A 14,397-nucleotide genomic window follows, 5' to 3' on the forward strand; every position below is an offset into this window, starting at 1 on the left:
GAAGAGTTGTATTTGGTGCTAATATTAAGAGAAATTCTCGTATTAAAAATATATGTTGCCAAAATTATGATAAATCTGATTAGAGAAGTAAAAAAATTCACATATTAGTTTCTCTCTCATAAGACAAAGGTATATTGGACAACAACAAACACAAAACTACGCACAAGAGAGACCTATTAGGGCCTGTTTTTTTGCCAATTTTTGGGGTGTAATACTGTAAATGTCATGTGCTATAGTATTACACCCAACTCTTATGTTTGGCTGGCTCAAATAAGTGCGGTTATTGTTGCTGATTTGGCGTTGTTGTAGCTGAGTTGGCAGACCCTTAACATTTCTAAGCAAAAAGCAGTGAAATGAGCTCGATTTATTGTAGTTGTTAGATACAGCTGAACTATTCGCTTCTTGTCACTATAGCTACTGTGCGTTTTTACATAAAGCAACCAAACATGCCCTCATTAGGCACAAGTGTAATTTAAATATGCACCATCATCCTCATCTTACATTCTTATATTATCAACTTAAGAGAATATTATATATCGTGATACAAAACATTAATTATGATACGCTTAAATTTGATAAAAACAAGTATAAATTCATACTCATTTTTGTTGGATATTTTATTAAAGAAAAGATAATTTAACATGTTTTACACATTTTATTTTCCTCGGCAATTAATACATGCATAATGGCTATATAATTATGGCGAACGTTACCGTATTAACATTTTATTTTCCTCGGCAATTAATACATGCATAATGGCTATATAATTATGGCGAACGTTACCGTATTAATTACGGGTTTATTGCGTAACGGTCGACGTTACCGTATTAATTACGGGTTTATTGCGTAACGGTCGACATTATGGCGTACGTTACTGTATTGATTGATAGGATTTGTAACGGCTCTCTAAGACCTCTATATAAGCAGCTCTTCACATTCTTGAAAAAAAAATAAGAAAAACAACAAGTCTCTTCTCTCCTCTTCATATTATTTCTCCATAGTATTGGTTTTATTTTTGGGCGACTTTCTTCATCTGAGCAGAAGCTCTGTACTCTCGCCCGAGTACAGAGGTCGGCCGATTCCGGGGGGTTTTACCGCTAGGGGAGAGGGGATCATCTGCGCCAGGGCGATAGGCGGGTCCTCAATCTTCTAGGACAGTGAATACACGACTGCCCCCTATCAGGACAGATTTAATTGTTTATTTTATTCGGATTTATCTGCATGCTATAATCTTAATTATTTGATAAATTTCCAACAATCTAGAAGATTGAGTATTCATAGTTGTTACTTTTTAAAATCGGAAAAAATTAAAAATTACTGTTCATCAACAGTTTACTGTTCACCCGAAAAATTTTCAGAAAACTTTTATAGTTACTGTTCACACAAAGAAAATATAATTGCTTTAATTATATATTTGTTTATCTATTAGTATTATTGATTTGTTGTTGTTATAAAGTTAAAAAAATTGTAACGGTTATTGTTCATTCCGAAAATAAAAGACTTTATTGTTCATATTAAAAGATATCATTTACTGTTCATTAAAAAAATGTTACTATTTAGCAAAATAATTATTGCTTTTTGCTTGCTTATCTATTGTTTTAATTTTAAAAAATAATTCAATTTTGGTTACTGTTCATTTGATTTATAATTGCAGTAATTAGTTTTAATTATTGTTGATAATTATTGCTTAAATAATTACAATTAATTGTAACTTGTAATTGGAAAGGAATATATAATCCTATATAGCAGTTAGAAATTCTTTATGAATTTGGCTATTGATTTATATCATTCACTTTATTTGTCTCAACCTTTGTTGCATTGCAACGACAAACAATCATAGAAATACACTGACATACAACCATATGTAGGTTTGTAATGATCAAGTATTATTTGCTAATAGAAACATGCTACAAATTTGCAGCAGTGTACATATAATTATTCTTGAAAGTCTCATGTACATGGTTTTGACAAGAGAACAAACTCTGGATATATATATGCTCTGAAGTATTTGAATTTATTCATGGTTTAATGCTTTCATTTCTTTAAGCTATTAATATGATGCCTTCAATCAATAATTTCATACTTTGGAGTATTTATGCATCTAATAAGCTTAGTACAGAATGTGGTAAAAGTGAATGCAGATTTGTTCTATAACTTATGTGGAAGTTGTCTGCAGCAGGTATATCTATCAATGTTATTTACTTTTGTGGGCCTATAAAGCATTTTATATTCTGATACAAATCTCATGTCTCTGGTTGGCTTGGAAAAGTCACGGAAACAACAAATTATACGAATTCTTAGTTTTACCCCTGCAAATTCTCTATTCGGATTAAATGTTTGCAGGATTTTTTTTTTGAAGTTACTATTCACATATACTGTTAAAGAACAAAAACTCATTAAGTAATCCGATTCAAGTTTTCTTGGATTAGTTGGTGTCTAAGGCAAGGTTTAGGGGTTGCGTAACGTACTCTGCTAGGAACGAGATACTTAATTGATCTTTGATCAACCTCTATTACTATCCTTACCTGGCTAACTACCCGGGTAAAACTTTAATCTTTTCGTTTTAGGAGTTTTTAGTTTGGAATAAGAGGTCTGGAATTATGAGAAAAATTCATATGCATTTATTTAATTACGCTTCTTGCATCATATATTGCTTAATGATAAATGATCAATATATGAGCGAACCAAATCAAAGAGGTGCATCTTTTAAAATTCTATTTTATATGGTGGATTATGTTTCAAATCTTCAAATGTAAAGTTCATCTCTTTTATTGCGTTATGATGGATATTGCAATAAATGTTCATATGTCCTTTTAGATAACTTGCATTTGTTACATGATTAATTACAAGGTTTTATGCAAGAATGCACTTATAAAATTTAAAGCACGTATGTACAAATATTATTATTATTATTATTTGTATAAGAGGTGGTACTAGAAAATGGTAACATAAATTTGGAAGGTCTCTTTTATAGACAACCAATTTAAATTTGGAAGGTCTCATTTATAGGCAACCGATTTAAATTTGGAATGTCTCCTTTGTAGGCAATCAATTTGTAACCTTTTATAATAGAATAATTTTAAAAATTTTATGCATATGAATTATGAAGTATGAAATATATTGTTCTCTTGAATGTTCTGCATGTATCTATTATTAATTCATGTATGTGCATATGCATAACTGCAGAATTTTAGTTCCACGTTAGTTTGAAATGTTCAGATATTAAGGTCAAATCCTAATCTGCACAAACACTATGTGTTTACATCTTCAGACATAGACTATGATCTTTTATGATCATAGACCATGATCTAATGTCAATTTCAAACAATATAATGGACTAATTACAAAATAAGAACTTAATAAATAAATACAACGCCTGCTAGGCAAAGTTGTGATTTTAGACTTTGTAAATTCTGTGAAAAGAATCTTGTTGACCCTTTGACAAAGAGTCTATCCAGGAGTGTGGTTCTGGATTCATCGAGGGAGATGGGGTTAAGCCCATAAGAGAGGTCACTGACAGTGGTAACCCAACCCTTATTTGGAGACTTAGTCCCAATGTTGGTTCAATGTGGTAGAAACAAGGTTGACTAGTGACACTCGTATGGAGCATCGACCTGGATATATTCATATATCACTATGTAGCTTGTGCTACTACCCCTTCTCTATGATGACGATGCTCTTATGATACAGCTGGCTAGGCTGAGTTTTACTCTTAATAAGTCCAACGTGTGTATTATGGAGGGTATTAAATAAACATCTATAGTACCCTTTGAGGACTTACCTACGTGAGAGGAACCGTGATGGCCGCGGTTAGGGGGGGCTGGGCTAACCCCTAGAAACTCTCATGAGTCGGTTTATTGTGAGCATGACCTTTAACGCTCAACCCGCTTTGCTCAACAGATGAAGCGTATTGTGTGTGTTTTCATCAATACCTGATTAAAGGGGCCTAATTCAAGGCCTGGTCTATTATGTCCCTCAGGTGATGATGAACTCACTAAGGAAAGGTTCAAAGCCGAAAGTTACATCTCCCGAATTCACGATACGAAAGGTTGCCCAACCTATATTTGTTTTATGATTTCTTGATTTATTTATTGATTACTGATTACTGAGTTTTCAGTTAATATTGCCTTTTGGGAGGGATTGCTGGATATTTTATTAAAGAAAAGGCAATTTAACATGTTTTACATATTTTATTTTCCTCGGCAATTAATACGTGCATAATGGCTATATAATTATGGCGAACGTTACCGTATTAATTACGGATTTATTGCACAACGGTCGACATTATGGCGTACGTTACTGTATTGATTGCTAGGATTTGTAACGGCTCTCTAAGACCCCTATATAAGCAGTCCTTAACATTCTCGAAAACAAAACAAGAAAAACAACAAGTCTCTTCTCTCCTCTTCATATTATTTCTCCATAGTATTGGTTTTATTTTTGGACAACTTTCTTTATCTGAGCAGAAGCTCTATACTCTCGCCCGAGTACAGAGACCGGCCGATTCCGGGGGTTTTTACCGCTAGGGGAGAGGGGATCATCTGCGTCACGGCGATAGGCGGGTCTTCAATCTTCTAGGGCAGTAAATACACGACTGCTCTCGATCAGGCCAGATTTAATTGTTTATTTTATTCGGATTTATCTGCATGCTATAATCTTAATTATTTGATAAATTTCCAACAATTTCTATCTCACACAGTACAAAGAGCAATAAAAAGCCCATTAATACGCAAGAGGTGAGTTGTCTAGGGTTAGCCATAAGAGTATTATGATATCGACCATCATAAAAAGTAATTAAAAAAATAAAAAAAGGACTATCATCCCCATCCCAAATTCTTATATATTAGCAACTTAAGAGAATATTTGGGGTACTTATAGCTCACAACATTTTGATACACTTAAATTTCATAAAAACAAGTACAAATTCATGATACACTCATTTCCTCTCACATCATATATATACAAAGAACAACAGAAAGACTTAAAAGAAAAAAGATCCTATACACAAGAGGTGAGTTGTCTAGGGCTAGCCATAAGATTTCTATAAATATGCATCATCATCATCATCTCAAAATCTCCACCACCCTTAACCTCTCTTGCCCTAGGCACCCTCCTCACCAACCATTGTCTCAGCTCTACTACGCTCTTCTGAGGCTGGCCTGCGCTCCATCCTGCGACCACCAGCATGGCGCTCACGTACGCGTCCCTCAGCCTCAGCATGAGCTTCTTCGGCGAAGGAATCCTCAACACCGTTCTTATTCTCATCGACACTCTGACACTCCATGATCTCTTATTTCTTCTCCTTCTGCTACTTTGGCCGAGCTTGACCACTCTTCTGTTGTTCTTCATGCTTGATGACTCGAGCTTTTGGTATGATTTCCGGCGCCAGTACGACTGTAGGCTCTTGTAGATTTGGGTGTTGCTTATTGCAGCCATTAGTGAGTCGTTCTTCTTTCTTTCTTTTGGTTTTGTGATGAGGCTTGACTACGGTTGAGGGTTGATTTTATAGGTGTTTTAATTTGGTGTGCGTTTGACTGGAGCTAATTAATGCTTTTGTGGGTTGAGGGTTGAGAGTTGGAACTATGACTTGGTCCTTTTTGGTTTGCTGATACTGAGTTATCAGTGATAGAGTCTAATTGTAATTGTTTATCACATGTTGTTTTCTGAGTGAATATGAGACTGGTTCAAGGGGGGACAAAGTCATATAGAGGGCCCCTAATGATTATGGAGGAGGCGTTGAGAGTATGTCACAAACATTAATATGTGTATCATCAATGTCTATCAACACGGCCTTCTAAAAAAAGCCTATCAATATAATAATTGATAATTTTGCTCTGACAGTATTGCTCTCTCCCTCCCTCTATTATGATATTCCATAAGAGCAACTCCAATGGGGGACTGCATTTTGCAGTCCCCACTTTGGCATATTCTATAGAATATGCCATTTTAGAGTTTTACAACTCCAACCATACTCCTCCATTTTCAACTCTATTTTAATTTCTCTCAATTTTTTAATTCTTTTACTTATTTTAAAAATATATAATGTAATCATATATTTAAATAAAATTAATTTTCTTTAATGAATTGATAATGTAATCATATATTTAAATAAAATTAATTTTCTTTAATAAATTGATAATAAGAAATAGAATTAATTTTCTTTAATTCTTGAATTTTATATTTCAATTAATATTATGTAATATTACTCTCATTTTGAATATATAAAAATAATAAAAAAATAAAAGTTATATAATATAAATAATATTAGTAATAATATTATTAAATGTATTAATATAAAATAGGCATTCGGATTAAATTAAACAGACATTCATATTAATATAGTACTAAATCCACGACTATTACATAGAAAGCAAAAACATGAATTGAAAATAATGATTTTTTCATTTTTAATTAATTGGTTCTTGAAATTTTATATTTCAATTAATATTATTCAATATTAGTCTCATTTTGAAGGTATCGACAAAACATTTCTAACTGTAAAACTTTTATTTAAAAATAATTAGTAGAAATAAACTTATGTTGATTTTAAGTTGAATATCTACAAATAATTAGTTAGTTAGAAGGGTATTATTGTAATTAAATAGAGGGAATAGTGAAGTAGAGGGGGCTGCATATTTGGAGCAAAAGCTCCAAATATGCAGCCGACTTGGACATTTTGCAGCCAGACTCCAAAAAATGGAGTCCGGTTGGAGCTCAACCGGGCTGCATTTTGGAGAAATGCAGTCCGGTTGGAGCTGCTCTAAGAGCCCTATATACATAGGACTTCTTTTTCCCTGAATTCAAGAGAAAAATCATATGTGAGATTCTCTATATAGAAAATGAAATTTGATTGCGCATTAAAAAAGAATACGTCACATGTTTCACTATCAATTTTAAAGATGATAATTCCGTTAACTTTTATTCATGTACTGATTGAGAAGTTAGTTCACAATGGTATTTTGAGTATTTGCAATGATTTTTATTGATTGCAGTGTTCAATTAATTACATAGTGATTCAGTTATTAAAATTGACAATAAACTCATTTCATATTCTTCTTTTTTCCTGTGTGATCGCGTTCTATAGGATTTTTTTGCTGGTGTAAGTGCATACTTGACATTGAAAACCTTTCTTTTTAAGCTAGTGTTCCTCAATCTATATATACATAATTTCTTGCTTTTGAAATTATTTTGATGGTTTTTTCTTTTGGAAAAAGGTTTTAATTTGACTTTGAATTAATCCTGGGGTTCTTTAATTTTTAAATTCCAGTCTTAATCAGTACTCAGTACTAGTGGCCAATCAACTCTGACAAAGTAGTGGCTACTTCTTTGACTATTCCACCAGTATTAACTGCTGATAAAGATTTATAAGAAAGATTAATTAGCTCACACTAAAAAATATCTAGATCTCATTCGAAGGAATAATCCTTATTAATGTTCATATAAATGATAAAGTATTTTTGCAGTTCACATCATACTCAGTCATTATGGATGTATTCCTGCTTATTAATTCAAAAAAATATTCTTCCTTATTATATATTTAATTCGGGTGTGAGCTCAGTATTTAATTAGACATTTAATTATTTACAATAAAATTATAATATTTTTAACTTAATTAAACAGTTAAACTCACTGGTTAGATAATGATTATGAATATTCATTCTACATTTAATACTTATGTACTCGTTTCTATTTTGTACTCAAGAACAATAGTCACAACCATCCGCTAAATAGTTGACAATTGAGATCAATATAGTGATCTTTCCACTACTTTTTTTTATAGCGGAGAAAGTCCGAATCCATAAGATAATTTGGTTTAAAGGCACTACCACGTTGAAGAGTGTCTCCATTTTCTCTTATTAATTATATAAATTATTCCTTTCTTGATGCTTGGATACTTCGTTATAAGTAACTTGGTCAACTTAATATTCGCATTAGCTAGAATAATCTATACTACTTATAAAAGAGAATACCCATGTCAAAACTTTTGATTTCATTTTTTACCCTCTCAATTTTTTTATACCTCACAATTATACCATTATGTATAAAGCTAATGATCCATAATCTCTCATTAACTATGCACCTCTTCATTTTCTCAAATTATTTCATCATTCACTACAATATATTAATAATTTATAATGATAACAAAATTTATAAATATATAATAATTTATTATAAATAATTATTAATTATATAAAATAGTAAAAATTATTTATTTAATATATTATTGTACTTAATTATAATTACTAATAATAGTATAATCTATACTACTTATATCTTTTTGTTATAAAAAAATATTACATTGTTTCAATAATTAATATCATCTTAGTAATAAAAATTTGGACATTACTTATAAAAGAGAATACTCATGTCAAAACTTTTGATTTCCTTTTCTACCTTCTCAATTTTTTATAACTCACAATTATACCATTATGTATAAAGTTGATGATCAATAACCTCTCATTAACTATGCACCTCTTCATTTCTCAAATTATTTAATCATTCACTATAATATATTAATAATTTATAATGATAACAAAATTTATAATGATAACAAAGTTTATAATGTAAAAAATATTACATTGTTTCAATAATTAATATCATCTTAGTAATAAAAATTTGGACATTACTTATAAAAGAGAATACTCATGTCAAAACTTTTGATTTCCTTTTCTACCCTCTCAATTTTTTTATAACTCACAATTATACCATTATGTATTAAGCTAATGATCAATAACCTCTCATTCACAGAGTGGAATCTCTTATAAGTGTTAAGGGACATTTATGGCGAACCATCTTTTCTGTAGTTTGTTGGAGTATATGGAACACAAGAAAAAAACTTATTTTTGAGCAGGTTAATTACTCTTATATCTCTATCATTAATCTTTCTATATCTGGAATTTATGATCAGACAGGAGTGAATAGAAGATCTGCTGCAAGGATATCAGCTGAGCTTGAGAACAATCCTATATCAAGGGCCAGAGGTTATATAAGCCAGTACAGTTTAGTCAGAAGCTAACAACAGTTGTTTTGTTTGGATTGTATATATTAACATTTTTTTTGTTTTGCTCGTTGGTTAATAGAAAACTTAGTTTCTGATAATTATATGTATAGCTGGCTTTGGTTCCTCCTTATATCTGTGTCAACGATGAATGATGGCAAGTCCCTCTCTTCATCTTCATGGATCTCTAGAAGAAGAAGGTTATACATCCCTAATTATTGACACTCTTTTTTCTAATTTCCAACATGGATACAGTTCGTGTCCGATAACTTTTTGTACTTAACATTTTTTATTATGAATGAACGGGGTATCCCCCTTGTTTTTCTGTCAAAATAAACTATGCACCTCTTCATTTTCTCAAATTTATTTCATCATTCACTACAATATATTAATAATTTATAATGATAACAAAATTTATAAATATATGATAATTTACTATAAAGAATTATTAATTATATAAAATAGTAAAAATTATTTATTTAATATATTATTGTACATAATTATAATTACTAATAATAGTATAATCTATACTACTTATATATATTTTTTGTAAAAAATATTACATTGTTTCAATAATTAATATCATCTTAGTAATAAAAATTTGAACATTATAAGTTAAAAATATTTTTATGTTGGAAAATTAATTTATATAAAAATATTTGGATCCTTGAAATTTATGATACATATATTTTCTTCTTCTTTTTACCAAAAATATTTGGTCATTCACTAGAATATATTAATAATTTATAACGATAATAAAATTAATAAATATATTATAATTCATCATAGATAATTATTAATTAAATGAAATAGTAAAATTATTTATTTAATAAATTATTTTACATAATTATAACTATTAATAATAGTACAAATAAGGTTTGATTCTTTATATTGTAAGTAGTATAACATTTTTCAACATTATAATATCATCTTAGTAATAAAAATTAGATGTTATAAATTAAAAATACTTTTATTTAGAAAATTATTTTATATAAAAAATATTATATCCTTAGAATATATGAGACATGCACTTTTTGTTGGAAAATAAATGACTCGTAAAATTCAAGGATCTAATAATTTTATGTAAACTATTTTTCCTAAATAATAGTATTTTTAATTTATAACATCCAATTTTTTATTGCTAAGATGATATTAATTATCAAATAAGGTAATATTATTTACAACATAAAGTCATATAATAGTAAAAATTATTTTCATTATTTAATAGATATTGTAATAATATCTTTACATAACATAAATATTTAATAATATAAATGGTTTAATTATTTCGATAGTGTTACTTTTTGTCGCTATTTCAATAGTGTCACTTAAAACTAATAATTGCATTATTATTTAATAATTATACTTTTAAATAAATTGTTTAATAACATAAGCAAATTTAAATAACTATTAAATGTATGTTAACAATAGTATAAGCACTAATAAATAGAATAAAATGTTTTAATCACAGTGTAATAAAATAACTTTGCAAAATGTTTATATATAATTTATTATATAATATAATATTAAATACAAAAAATATCCACGTGCAAAACTCGTGCATTATACTAGTGTATAATATATCAAGGCATATATTGTATTGTCATATAGTTTGAATCAAATAGTAGAAAAATGATATTAAAGACAGAGATATCCATCCTAGATTTTCACATGCATGCGAAGAACGTACAATGTAAATTTTCGATTTCCGTGTGATGTTTCCTCTAGATAAATTTTCTGAGTTTATCAATATGTGAGTATATATAGTTTCATATTAGATAGATAAGAAAAGACTATATATTTAAAATAAGAATTGGGGTCATTACATAGTAGTTATAACTTTTTAGTAATTAATATTAGCTACTAAACTGTATTTAAGCTGCAACAACTCCAGATTAGGTCTGATTAATTGTTGGGGCAAAGTTCTATAGTAGCTAGCCTCTTATCAAAATCTTCATGTTTCCAATGTCTTATTGTAGACACAACTTTTCATCAGCTAGGTTGTAAATCCATCTACCCACATCGGAGACGGAAATTCTTCAATATTCCATGTTTCTTATGCAATTATATATTAAATGCTTCTTATGCAATTAATTGTTTCTAGCTAGCTTTCAGCGGCTTTTGATTTTTATGTAAAATATTTTATGTAAACTATATGAACAGAAAAGTCATTTGCTTGATCAAACCTAGCTTATTTAGGCGAACTCTTAAGCTAGCTTTTCATAAGTTTGGAAATCATAACTTTTTTTTAAATGATGCTTAAAATTAGCTTAATTGGGATATTATCAAACCAGTAGATGTGAAAAGGATATTTTAAAAAAGTTGGATCTTCTCCACCACTTTGACCAAAAAAAGCCCTCCCAAACAAAACTATCCACTAGATTTTTCATATTTAACATCAACTAGAATTGCATTCATGTGTCTCCTTACTCCGAAGAATTTGAAGAATATAGAAAATAAATTTATATTCCTATTTAACATATATATAGTTATTTAATTTAACAGTTTCTAGCAAAAAAAAAAAATCCCACTGTTGGATATATTTTGAATATTATCAAGAAACAATTTTATCATTGATAATCAATATTATGAAGATTGTAGCCACGATTAAACTACTTTCAATAATACTACCAGGAACGTGGGTATCCTTCTAACTATCTAGAAACAATTTTGCCATTGATAATTAAAGATACTCATTTTTCTGTAAAATTTTATATCAAAGAAACCTGCAGACTTGTATGTGGAAATAATTTGATCTTTCAAAAATGTTGACACTACACATTTTCACAACCTTACATACTCAAAATAATTTGATCTGTTTTGCTTCCTCTGCTTTCTTTGTTCGGTTTCGTCGATTTTCTCTTCTAAAGCCTTTGGTAGCGCCTCCGACGCCAGTAGGAGAGTACGACCTTCATTGTGACGATAATTCTTGTTCTTTCTTGCTCTCTCTATTTGCGAGGAGAGAAGATAGCTAGAATGCTTTATAGTGGTAGGGTACGTATGACTTTGTTCACTATTGTCTTACTGGGTCGGGTTTGTAGGACTAGAACCGATCCGGGTCGAACCGTATAGGAGTTTTGTACGGGATTGTGTCGGGTCGGGTTTATGATCGACCATGATACTGGCCCAATTAGTACGCTATGCTCATTGTGGAATCGATTGTTCTGATTAAAGAAGGCAATTAACAGTCCGGATACTATATCTTATGTTTGTTGATCCTATTCTTCCAGATGTAATCTCAGCTTTGCCAAATGCCTGGGCTCTTTAGAGTCCGCCACTTGTTCTTATGATTTATTTTCCATTTTTTTTTAAATTTTATATTTTTAATATAATCTCACTTTTGACATGTACTAATGAAAAACCTCTAAGAGGTATTGCCGAAACCTAGATATAGAGTTTGCTCTATACGTACTTCTGTGTATGACTCACTCTTGAGAATCGTTTTTACTATATTGGGAACATTTAGAACTGCGTTCTAGCCCGAGTTTTTTTCTAATGCTAGTATATATAGTGTGGAAGATGCTAAATTCATGCACATCATACTGTGGAGTTAATTTGAATTAAGAAGTTTGGATTGGGAAATCACTATTTGTGTAAAAAAGGATTTTTTTTTTTTTTATTTGTTTGTATTATCAAGACTTAGTCACGGAACAAAAATTTTAAAGGAAGAAAAAAACTTGCCTTCCATGATTTGCCGGACCAAATTGAAAGACTTAGTCTATTATCACGCTCCAACTTGTTTGACCCCATGTTTATTAAAGGGCCTAATTGCATAATTTTTAAAATGGATTGGGACTGGCTCGAGGATGTTGTTGCCTGTTTCCAGAAAATATTAGCCCCGACTCTTTGACAAATTTTCAAAATCGCCCTTTTTGCCATTTTATATAGCAAAACCAACCCCTTATGAAAATATTCAGCAAAACCGACCATTTTCTTCTGAAAAGTGTCAGTTTTGCTGTCGGAGAAATTTTACGAAATACACGGGACTGCTAATCCCGTGTATTTCGACACAGCTTTGAATTGCACGGGACTAGCAGTTCCGTGCAATAGATTCCTTTGTCTCTGCTTAAAACACAGGACAGCTAGTAATTCATATTCAGTACCCAGATTATTTCGCTTGATAGCTTCATGATACTGTGGAAGTAATTCATAAGATTTTTCTCAATCTCTAAATATTTTAGACAACGCTTTCCTCCTTGCATCATATGCCTTATATTTAGATATCTTAATGCCCCGCATATCATATACCCTTTGAAATATCTGACTTGCATTTAGATCAAGTTCAGCTCTAACTTCAAGCATTATTAGCTTACATATATAAGAGGAAGATGCAGAATAATTATCAACATCCACCGACGGGTTGCAACATGTATGAAGCTCGCAATATCTAGATATTATAAATTACACATTTGATGATTTCCTCACAGCTGCATTTAGCAACCAATGACATTTCCTATTTCTCCCATCTTGCTCATTTGCATGCTCTACTTCATTCTTTTCGTTGAAATAACATTTTACATAGTAGTGGGTTGCCTTAGTTTTTACAGGTTTGAATTTGACCCGATTTTTGATAGACCAATCTCGGACTGCAAAGATCAATGCTTCCTTGCTCTCGAATAGGTCTCCTTTTTTAAAAGTGAAGTCCTCAGGCCATTGAAAATTTGGACCAACATCAACAAATTCAGCTAGCGAAGTATTTATCCAATCTTCATTATGAAACTCGTCGGGCAACGGATATTCAACTTCCACATAATCATTGTTAACATTAAATTGTTCCATCCAACGAGAATCATCATCGATTCCAACTGTCACATGCATGCTACCAATTTGCATGCCTTCTTCTTCAATATCTTCTGAGTCGCCATTTACTTCTTCTTCTACAATTGATCCGGCCGGTAGATCACCCGTAACATAGCCCGAAGCGTCGCTAAATATAGTACTTGACGTCCCACAAAGAAAATGCTCACTTAAATGTTATAGTTGAAACCATGACTCTTGACTTGGAGATGTCATAAAACCACTCGACTCATTGTCTTAAGTCAAGCATCCGAGAAAACTCTCCTTGAGGTCGTGAAACTTGGCAAATTCTTGAATCGGATACTTCTCAATGAACAACTCAATTGACATTTGCTTCTCCACTAATTGTTTCATGTCATTCAATTCCTTATCGTCGGTAATCACCACAGCAATAGTTCTACTCTCATTTATCGGACAATTGAAGAACACTTTAATTGCATACTCTGCTTTATTAAATAGTTCTACTCTCATTTATCGGACAATTGAAGAACACTTTAATTGCATACTCTGCTTTATTAATTTTCGTAACTCTGTGTATTTCATTCATGACAATTGAAGAACACTTTAATTGCATACTCTGCTTTATTAATTTTCGTAACTCT

This window comes from Asparagus officinalis, chromosome 1 (assembly GCF_001876935.1).
Source record: "Asparagus officinalis chromosome 1, Aspof.V1, whole genome shotgun sequence".
NCBI classification, from domain to species: domain Eukaryota; kingdom Viridiplantae; phylum Streptophyta; class Magnoliopsida; order Asparagales; family Asparagaceae; genus Asparagus; species Asparagus officinalis.